The 11,237-nt window shown below is 43.1% G+C and overlaps 1 protein-coding gene across 3 annotated transcripts in view; it reads right to left on the reverse strand.

Moving 5' to 3' along the window:
* Nucleotides 1–7,681, reverse strand: part of LOC110304629 (T-cell immunoglobulin and mucin domain-containing protein 2) — a 35,429-nt gene extending 27,748 nt beyond the window's left edge. For 2 of the 3 annotated variants that reach the window (XM_021176058.2, XM_021176057.2), the window contains exon 1: nt 7,507–7,681. The gene's annotated coding sequence lies outside the window, so the exon portion shown is untranslated. The remainder of the gene's footprint in view (nt 1–7,506) is intronic. The other variant, XM_029483908.1, reaches the window with a different exon arrangement.
* Nucleotides 7,682–11,237: the final 3,556 nt, after the last annotated feature.

Below are 11,237 nucleotides of genomic sequence, written 5' to 3' on the forward strand. Positions count from 1 at the left end.
AAGAGAGAGAATATGAGAGTTTTAGAGTTTTACCAGGATAATTTTTAGAGACAGGCTACAGGTAAAGACAGAATAAGCCAGAAAATGAGAAGAAACCAGATTAGAACAGATTGCCAGAGTTAGTTTGAGGCCAAGCAGAGCAATTCAGTCAAAAGCTGAAAGAAGCTACTTTGAAACAGTCAACTTGGAGAGGATTTGGGCCAGAACCAGCCAGCCATAGCAAAAAGAGCTAGAAGGAATGGGTTCATTCAGCAGTTAGCCTCTGAGACAATTACATCTGGTGAATAAAATTTACTTTTACAGAGAGTTGTGCAAGATGGTGAAGACAGCTTGGACATGGGTTTAAGCCAATAGAAAATATTTCTTAGCCAGCTGCATAAAAAACATGTTCTGAGTTGACATAGTTCAGTTAGCCAGGAGCAGAACTATAGAAACTAAAAAGCAAGGTTAGTACATTCTGAGACTTTCCCAGAACCGTACTGACATTGATAGATTAGGTGTTTGTTTTAGTTTTGGCAGGAGGTGTTTTCCATATGCTGCTGAATGTTACAGACTGAATGGCACTTCCATGTGGAGTCAAGTTTCAGGGCTTGCTAAGGTTTGGTGCCCTGTTATACTGGTCTTAGTAAATGAGTCAAACTGTATACTAATCCTGTTATAATGAGGTGTAGTTGGTCCTACAACTCTTGTTGTTATCCAGATAAGGCAGAATAGCAGACATCAGAATAAGGGAAAGTGCCTAGGTTAACAGTTTTGGATATTAGGCAAGTTTTAGCCTTTTGTAAGTCCTCTAATGTTGATTTGGGGTACCCCTAGTCACCGTGAACTTTGTCAGTTAATGGGCTGATAGTCTGAACTGTTTTTACCCCTGTAGAAACTGTAGTACAGGGACCAGATGTCCGACAACCAGTAACATTGGCGAATTTTTGGCTGGGATCTATCCCTGGGGTGCCTTCTGTGGCATAAATTCTGAATCCTCAGGATTTTCCTGTTTCCCAAAGACCAGAATATTTTTTTTGAAGAAATTTGTTTTAGGAAGCCTCATTTCACAATCTCAAATTTTGATTTTGTAACGGAAACTCCCTTGTTTCTAGTAATCAAGTAAGGCATATGTAGAATTGTAAATTTACAATTTCTATCTTTTTTTTTTTTTTTTTTTGAGACAGGGTTTCTCTGTATAGCCCTGGCTCTCCTGGAACTCACTTTATAGATCAGGCTGGCCTGGAACTCAGAAATCCGCCTGCCTCTGCCTCCCGAGTGCTGGGATTAAAGGTGTGTGCCACCACGCCCGGCCAATTTTTATCTTAAAAGATATTTTCCATATCTTTTTTTCCTTATGCAACTAGAAATTTAAAACGGGCATCAGAAAGTAAAAGTCAAGATGGAATATGGGTTTGCTAGCTTGAAGTCGCACTAGCTAATACCTTCTCTATGCCTGTCTTCAGTTTTTAATCCAGGCCTGAGCGTGATGAGGATTGGATCATAACCCTGTACTGATATCCATAAGGCAATACACACAACTCAGGAGAAGGCAGAAGGTCGTGGAGTGGAAGAGACCAGGGCTTATTGAAACCTTAATTTCTTTTTTTTTTTAAATTTTTTATTAGATATTTTTTCATTTACATTTCAAATGCTATCCCAAAAGTCCCCTATACCCTCCCCCTGGCCCTGCTCCCCAACCTACCCACTCCTACTTCTTGGCCCTGGAGTTCCCCTGTACTGGGGCATATAAAGTTTGCAAGACCAAGGGACCTCTCTTCCCAATGATGGCCGACTAGGCCATCTTCTGTTACATATGCAGCTAGAGACACGAACTCTGGGGGTAGTGGTTAGTTCATATTGTTGTTCCTCCTATAGGGTTGCAGATCCCTTTAGCTCCTTGGTTACTTTCTCTAGCTTCTCCATTGGGAGCCCTGTGTTCCATCCAATAGATGACTGTGAGCATCCACTTTTGTATTTGCCAGGCACTGGCATAGTCTCACACGAGACAACTATATCAGGGTCCTTTCAGCAAAATCTTGCTGGCATATGCAATAGTGTCTGGGTTTGGTGGCTGATTATGGGATGGATCTGCTTGTGGACGTTGTACATCGTGGTGCGGAGCCTAGTGCGCACCACGATGTACAACGTCCACAAGCAGCACAGGCCTTTAATCCCAGCACTTGGGAGGCAGAGGAAGGCTGATTTCTGAGTTCAAGGCCAGCCTGGTCTACAGAGTGAGTTCCAGGACAGCCAGGACTACACAGAGAAACCTTGTCTCGAAAAACAAAAAATAAAACAAAACAAAAAAAAAGTTGAGTTGGAATTTTGATGGGGATTACATTGAATCTGTAGATTGCTTTTGGCAAGATAGCCATTTTTACTATATTAATCTGCCAATCCATGAGCATGGGAAATCTTTCCATATTCTGAGATCTTCTTCAATTTCTTTCTTCAGAGACTTGAAGTTCCTGTCCTACAGATCTTTCATTTCCTTAGAATCACAGCAAGGTATTTTATATTGTTTGTGACTATTGTGAAGGGTGTTGTTTTCCTAATTTCTTTCTCATCCTGTTTACTCTTTGTGTAGAGAAAGGCCACTGATTTTTTTTTTTTAGTTAATTTTATATCCCGCTACTGCACTGAAGCTGTTTATCAGGTTTATGAGTTCTCTGGTGGAATTTTTAGGGTTACTTATATATACTATCATATCATCTGCAAATAGTGATATTTTGGCTTCTTCCTTTCCAATTTGTATCCCCTTGATCTCCTTTTGTCATCGAATTGCTCTGGCTAGACTTCAAGTACTATATTGAATAGGTAGGGAGAAAGTGGGCAGCCTTGTCTAGTCCCTGATTTTAGTGGGATTGCTTCGAGTATCTCTCCATTTAGGTTGATGCTGGCTACTGGTTTGCTGTATAATGCTTTTATTATGTTTAGATATGGGCCTTGAATTCCCGATCTTTCCATGACTTTTATCATGAAGGGGTGTTGGATTTTTGTCAGATGCTTTCTCAGCATCTAATGAGATGATCGTGTGATTTTTGTCTTTGAGTTTGAAACCTTAATTTCAATGAGTCCATAATCTAGAGACAGTCCACTGCTTGTGGACGTTGTCATCGTGGTGCGCACTAGGCTCCGCACCACGATGTACAACGTCCACAAGCATTTTTTTTTTTTAGTTAATTTTATATCCCGCTACTGCACTGAAGCTGTTTATCAGGTTTATGAGTTCTCTGGTGGAATTTTTAGGGTTACTTATATATACTATCATATCATCTGCAAATAGTGATATTTTGGCTTCTTCCTTTCCAATTTGTATCCCCTTGATCTCCTTTTGTCATCGAATTGCTCTGGCTAGACTTCAAGTACTATATTGAATAGGTAGGGAGAAAGTGGGCAGCCTTGTCTAGTCCCTGATTTTAGTGGGATTGCTTCGAGTATCTCTCCATTTAGGTTGATGCTGGCTACTGGTTTGCTGTATAATGCTTTTATTATGTTTAGATATGGGCCTTGAATTCCCGATCTTTCCATGACTTTTATCATGAAGGGGTGTTGGATTTTTGTCAGATGCTTTCTCAGCATCTAATGAGATGATCGTGTGATTTTTGTCTTTGAGTTTGAAACCTTAATTTCAATGAGTCCATAATCTAGAGACAGTCCATAATCTAGAGACAGTCCATTTGGCAGCAGCGTCTATGGCTTCCACTTTCTTGACCAGGATGTAGTTGATCCATGGTGTAATGCCAGCTACTTCCACAGCCATAGGAGTGGAGAGAATCACTGTGTAGAGTTCTATCCCAGTTGGTTTCAGTGGCTCATTGGCTACCTGCTTGGACGCAGACAGTGTCACTGGACTGAAACAGGGGGAAACTGGTAATGAACTGGGAGGTCAGCTGGATCTCTCAGTCTAATGGTGGGTTTTCTGAAGTACCTGGAGTGACTTGAGAAAGAAATTGTAAGAGAATGCTGCCAACTGTTGGTCTTGGAGCCTGGGAAGCAGGGGGCAGGATACCTCTCTCAAACTGAATCTCATATGGAGTAAATCCATCCCTACAGCTGAAGCAAAGTGAAGGAAGGAAGGATGCTCTAGCTTTTTTTCTTTTTTAATGTCTTGTTTATTCTTTCTACCTGAGGTCTATATGCACAATAAAGTCTTTAATATATGTTTAAAGTTTTAGCTATTCATTGATGAGTATGGGCTATGAAAGCCAGGCCATCATTGGATCCCATTGCTAGTGAGAAGCCTCTTCCTGAGGGAACTTTTTAACCTGCTATCTGAGCAGTTTCAGCCTGTTTGAGGGACACTTTACCCACCTTGAAAAAGTGTCTTTAAAAACTAGCAAGTACTTTTATCCTCCCCCAGCAGTCTGGATCTTGGTGAAATCAGTTGTTTGAGAGTTTGTTAAGGTGTTGATTGCTCATCCCTACCCCTTCCTGGGTAACGGTTCTCCATTTTGGATTCATTTGAACATCTGGCTGAAACATCCTGCTTTAGGCTGCCCAGTCTGAGGTACAACATACCTTGGTCTGAGCAACTCAGAAAGTTTCATGGATCCCAGATGAGCAAACTCAAGCCAGATTAGATTATATTAAATTCAGGTTTATTGGAGTGCTGCTGTCAGGTGGGCCAGTTTACTGGCACCAAGAAAGGAGGCCAGGAAAGTTGTCTTGAGAAGGGAGAGAGAGAGTGGAAGAGAAAGAGAGAGAGAGGAAAAAATAGAAGGAGAGAGAGAGTGAGGAGACCAAAATGTCTGGATTATATAGGGAAGAGTCTCTGGGGGAAGGGCAGTCCAGTCTATAGGCTGGAAAGTTCAGGGCTGGGGGAAGGGTATGCCAGGTAGGGACTGAGGGATGCTGGGAGAATCTGGAGGCCAGATCTGCTCTAATATGTGAAATATGCATCTTAGCCCCTTGTCCTGGGGTCTGAAACCAGAGATGTAGCCTGGTGCAGGTTAGTTGCTAACAGTCCTGCCAGTTCTTTCTGAGAGAGTGATCTTTCCTTTCCCTCTGGTGTCCTCCTGTCTATGGGTGGGTTTGAGCTGTCCCTGTTTCCTTTAGCATGGAGTCTCAGGTAGTATCACTCGGGAATAACTCATGTCATTACACTATCAATAGGTCTCACTGGGTGTATTAGTCAGGGTTCTCTAGAGTCCCAGAATTTATGGAATGTCTCTATATATTAAGGGAATTTATTGTAATTACTTATAGTCTGTAGTCCAAGTGACCCAACAATGGGCAGCTGTGAATGGGAAGTCCAGGAATCTAGTAGTTGCTCAATCCCACGGGGTTAGTTGTTTCAGCTGGTCTTCTGTATAAGCTGGAATCCTGAAGAAGTAGGTTCCAACACATGGGCTGGCAAATAAGTGCAAGCAGGCAAAGAAGAGTGAGTCTTCCTTCTTTCAATGTTCACATAAAGGCCTCCAGCAGAAGGTGTGGCCCAGATTAAAGGTATATACCACCATGCCTAGATTTGGAACTTGTTTTGTCTCAGTCTGGCCTTGAACTCAGAGATCTGCTTGCCTCAGTCTCCTGGGATCAAAGGCATGTACTACCTTGCTGGGTCTAAACATACTATGCCTCAAGATCTCCATGTCAAGATCCAGGTCAGAAGCCTGAGTCTTCCAGCCTCAAGATCTGGATCACAAATATGCCCTCCATTTCTGGATTGCAGTTCCTTCCAGACGTAGTTAAGTTGACAACCAGAAATAGCCGTTGGTCTTAGGGATGTTTGTCAAGCAACCAGGTCAGAAAGCCTAGCAGTGTGGGACAGAACTTTATAAGGGAAAGCAAATAGCTCCTAGGATGGTCAAGATTTTTTTTAACGCTCCTTTTCCCTCTTTCTGTATACATCACATTGTAGATATGACTGGTAGTAAACAATATTGACTGACAGTCCTTGTACATGGTGGTGGACTTACCTTTGCCCCATCTGAGAGCCGGGATCAGAGCAATCAGTTCTGCTTTCTGGGCTGAGGCACCTTGCTTGAGCTCAAATCATTTTGGTTAAAGTAACTACTGCAGCTCCCATGTACCTGGTTTCATCCTTCATCTCCTGTCAGTCAAGGATGAGCACCTGCACTGATGGTGGTAGGTTTCTCAAGTTGACTCAAGAATCAGCCAGGAGTAGGGCCTGGTACTGGGTCATACAGTCATTAGACTTGTGTCATTCTGCTGTTCCACAGAGGAGGGACTCAGGGGTGCTGTTGGGTGCTATGAGTATAACTTGACCCAGAGTTAACTTGTTTGTTTGTTTGTTTGTTTTTTCATGAAACTTCCAGTAGCTACTGTAGCTCTTAGACAGGTGGGTCATCCTTGGACTACCAAGTCCAGTTGTACAGATAGGTTTGTCACAGATGTTTCCATGGCTCCAAAGATTGAGTTATGTTAAGACCTACTCATTTTAATACAACCATAGTCATTTTGAATCTAGTCCATTTAGTTCATAAGGTGAAGCTAAGTTCAAATTCTCAAACTCCATTTCCCAGAAGTAATTATTCTAGCTGACACTGAGAAAATCTCCCAAAAGGTCCCAATACTATGGCTGTATCACTCATCCTCGATTATGTTATTACGCTGGAAAACCCCTGACCACCACCTCACTTACCTCACTTAGGCCAAATCAGCTTAAAGGTTGTCTGGTAATACTTTGTCTAGTTAGCCAAAATGTAATATTCCTCCCCCTTGTCTTCTGCGCTTGGTTTTCCTATAAAAAGCCTGCTCTAAGAGTAGACCAGCATCAGAGTTTGGTTCCAGAGTCTTCTCTATGACCCTGATTCATCAGCTTGAATTAAGCCTTCAATAAACTTTCATCCTATCTGACATCTGTGTCCACGTGGTTAGTGGGTGACTCTTCCTGGACCACAACAAGTTAAAACCACTTTCGTCTTTTGTTTAGTCTCAGTCCAGATTAGGGGCGCAGTGCCCTACTTTGTGCTCGTGTATACAGGTCTTTCTATTTCCACAAACTCTGGTATCCAGAGGCAGCAATATCTAGCTGCACCTAGGAACTCTTAAACCTGTCTCGTCGTCTTTGGAGTTGGGATCTTAAGGATGGTAGCAATCCTGTTGTGAGACAGGCTCTCTTTGCTTCCCTTTTGTTAGTAGCCAAGATAAGTAGCCTTCTACAAAAGTGGTCTGTCTTAGCCAGTAGTTTTAATTTAACTTAATTTAATTTGAGTCAGAATTTCTCTGGGTAGTCCTGGCCTGCACTCACTCTGTAGAGCAGGCCAGCCTTGAACTCAGAGATCCACCTTCCTCTGCCTCCCTAGTGCTGAGATTAAAGGCATGCACCACCATGGGCTGATTTAGCTGATATTTTGTAGCCTGAGGTCTGTAACACTTGCAACAATTCCTCAGTGGCCCTGTTATAATCTGTTTTCCAGGGAAGCCTCTGAGGCAGGAAGTGTGTATTTAGTGTCTAAATCCTGGGCAACCTGGTCCATGTAAGTTGGGTGTTGTAACCTACTACCTAGGTTACAACAGGTCTAGGTCTGTCCATTTGAAAACAAAGATGGGTGGACTCACCTCTGCCTATCGGAGGCTGAAGAATTAATCTTTCTGGTCCAAGACGGTGTACTCCTATTTTGCTGAAAGAACCAGTCATGAGAGTCAGAGGTCCCAGGACCTTTCCCAGTCAGGAGAGGTGACCCAGGCTGACTGTCAGGGAACCGGGGCTCCTGTCTTTTCAAGTTAGGCAACATGGACTTTAGTTTCCTCCTTTTGTTTCCAGACTCACTGAGAATGGTTTGATCCGGACAGAGGTAGATGGACTGGTTAGTTGAGCAATTATAGGAGCTTGGTGTTGGGCCAGTCCTGGGGGTTGGGTTTTTTCTGACAGAGGGTAAGACATCAAAATTTGGCTGAGTATCTGTAAGACTAACTGCATCTCATCCTCAGAGAAGGCGACAGTGGCTTTCTGTTTTTGCAAAAGGTCTTGTCCTCATCAGTTCTCTGTTATTAAACACCCTCTAAGCTATCTCCAGCAACTGGGACCTGCTTATTTCTTTAAATTTCTTTTAACTTTTATAACTTAAAAATATATATATCTGGGGCCAGCTGGGTAACAAAGGCAATCTTGTTAGTAGCTGTCCTTAATCCTTTAAAAAGGACTCAACAAGGGTTCCCCCTGTCCCCCTTAGCAAGTGTTGGACAGAAGGGAAAAATCTGTTCTGTCCAGGTTGTACTATCTGGCAGGGATCCATACCCCCCCCACCTCACTCCCCACCCAGCCCAGGGGTGTAGGGGTGTTGTTCCCCCCCCCCCGCCTTGTTTTTTTTTCTGAGAATGATGGGTTTCATAGATCATTGTTTGAAACAAATACATACATTGTGAAAGCGACAGGAATGGAAATTCCTCCTTCCTTTGGGGCTCAGCCCTGAGGAACTTTCCCCCTTTCCTTACAGCAGGCACAGAACAGGGTTAGAAGAAACGCTCACCTGGGGGAAACTATTTCCCCCTTCCTGTGTGCATTCCCCTGGATAAGAGACCCAGTGTTTCCCAACCTCCACACTTGGAGTAGTTCTGACCATGAACAGGAAGGAGCCAAGCAAGAAAACAAACAAGCACTCCTATTCCTGGAGTGCTTTGTTTTTGTTTTTGTTTGTTTCTCTGCCTGACTTGGCTGAGCCAAAAGGATTTAGATCCCCAACAGGAGGTTCAAGCTGGGTCAGGGGAAGGTTTCACACCACAGAAAACCACTTGTGAATATAGGGAAACAAAGTTTACAGACACACACACACAAGGAACAACTGGGAGTGGCCACCATACAGACTTAATGAATTCACACTCAACATCCAGCCATTCTGAACAGACAGGAGGATCCAGTAATGTCTCAATGGATCCCAGAGTCTGGATCAGTAGCCATGTCTGACCTCTCCTATGTGTTCAAAGAGAAGGTTCCCTAACTACACTTACCTTCAGAAGTGACAGACCAGGTGACTAATTTGTTTTCTTTTGGGGTAGACATGTCAGACTCCTGGGAAAGCATTAGGAAACACATGATCAAAGGGAGCCCTGGGGACCTGAAATAACTCAGATTACACACCCCCTAGTGACTAAGCCCACTCATTCAGTCATCAGGTTCTCCAGCGCGGAAGTGAGGATTAAAAAGAAAAAAGACAGTTAGACAACATTGTAGCGTGACCCCAGTCAATTCTGAGACTGAAGGCAAATTTTTATTTTTCAACCCACTTTTTAATAGCATATTAATTACATGCAAGTATTTTGGGCAAGCAGTACAATAAGGAACAAAGCAGCAAGTGAAGTCCTGTGATTATGCCTGATAATTGTTAAAAAAAAAAAAAAGGCTTATCGCTGGGCAGTGGTGGCACACGCCTTTAATCCCAGCACTTGGGAGGCAGAGGCAGGCAGATTTCTGAGTTCGAGGCCAGCCTGCTCTACAGAGTGAGTTCTAGGACAGACAGGGCTATACAGAGAAACCCTGTCTCGAAAAAAACAAAAATAAATAAATAAATAAATAAATAAATAAGAAAAAAATAAAAATAAAAAATAAAATAAAAAAGACTTATCATAATGACTTAAGCCCACTTCTTCATCCAAGCCCCAAAATCTTGTCTGAGGCCTAGTTCTATCCTAAGACTAAAATTCCTGCCGAATCCTACTTCCCTATCACAGCCTAAAGTTAGATTCTTGCCTTATCTTGCCCTAATGTCAGATTCCTGTCTGAGCTTACTTCTTTGTCCTTAGCCATTGTCAGACTCCTGCCAAGTGGTACCCCAAAAGGCTTTCCACACCCTAGGAGTTCCCTGACCAGTACACTCTTCCTCAAGCCAAGGGGCTCCAAGAACCTCCATGTCTTGAGGTCCAGTCTCTGGGATCTTGCTGGGGTCTCCAGAAATGTTGTGGAGTATTCAGCTGAGAAGCTAATTAAGCCAATTAGACAATTGTTTAATTAAGCCATTTGTCAATCTTTTTTTTTTAACCAACTTTGTGATCTTTATCGATGGGTGACAACTTTATACTCCTAGGAATCAATACACTGTGTACGTGGGGGACACAGCATCAGAGAGGCATGGCAGGAAGTTACACAGCAGACACTGGGAACTGTTGGTCCATCATTGTGCCCATTATTCATGTATACACAGCATGAATGTGATTTGAAATCTTTTCATGGTAATAAAGTTACAATCATCCACCTCTGCCACCTGACGTCTACCCACATGTCTGACCCACGGTGTCTATGCCAGGGGGCTCCCTCTCGCAATCGTTAAAATGTTTCCTATTAGGAACCAGCAACAAGTTTTTGTAGTTATTTTTGTCAAACTTTATTAACCAGCCAGCTTTGATACTTGGTGCTTGGGATCTCAGGGTAGCACTAAGCCACTCTCAGGATGAGGTTTTAAGCACAAAAACAGTGTTCTGGGTTGACAAGAATAGTTGTGTGTGTGTGTGTGTGTGTGTGTGTGTGTGTGTGTGTGTGTAGAGATGACTCAGCAGTTAAGAGCACTGACTGCTCTTCCAAAGGTCTTGAGCTCAACTCCCAGCAACAACATGGTGGCTCACAACCATCTGTAATGGGATCTGATGCCCTCTTCTGGTGTGTCTAAAGACAGTTACAGTGTTCTCATATAAACAAATAAATCTTTTTTTAAAAAAATGTTAAAAAAAAAAAAGAACAGTTAGCCAGAAGCAGAACTACAGACGCCAAAGAGCAAGGTAGCTAAATTTTGATACTTTCCCAGGACTGTATGGACTTTGATGGGAAGAATCTTTTAGTTTGGCAGTCTCCACATCTCTGAATCCCTTATGTTAAGGTCTCAGGGCTTGCTAAAGTATGGAGTCTTGTGAAAACAGAAAGCTAGATAAGATCCTTTTGTGTTCTGGCAACTAGAAGGTGCTACATTGTTCAAAGCCAAATGTTTCCAGAAGGTATTGTTGCTTTCAAAGGCTCCCATGTCTCTTCCAGTCAAATAAGTAAACAAAATATGCATGAATTCCCCCTATCCCCTCCCTCTCTTCCTGCTTCTATGAGGGTGTTCCCCCACCCACCCACTCCCACCTCCCCACCCATTTCCACCTCCCTACCCTGGCATTCCCCTACACAGGGGCATCCAGCCTTCACAGGACCGAGGACCTCTCTTCCCATTGATGCCCAACTAGGACATCCTTTGCTACATATGCAGCTGGAGCCATGAGTCCCTCCATGTGTATGTACTCTTTGGTTGGTGTTTTTTACCCCCCTGTGAGCTCGAGGGGGTCTGGTAGGTTGATATTGTTGTTCTTCCTATGGGATTGCA

The sequence above is a fragment of the Mus caroli genome, chromosome 11 (genome assembly GCF_900094665.2).
Source record: "Mus caroli chromosome 11, CAROLI_EIJ_v1.1, whole genome shotgun sequence".
Taxonomy (NCBI): domain Eukaryota; kingdom Metazoa; phylum Chordata; class Mammalia; order Rodentia; family Muridae; genus Mus; species Mus caroli.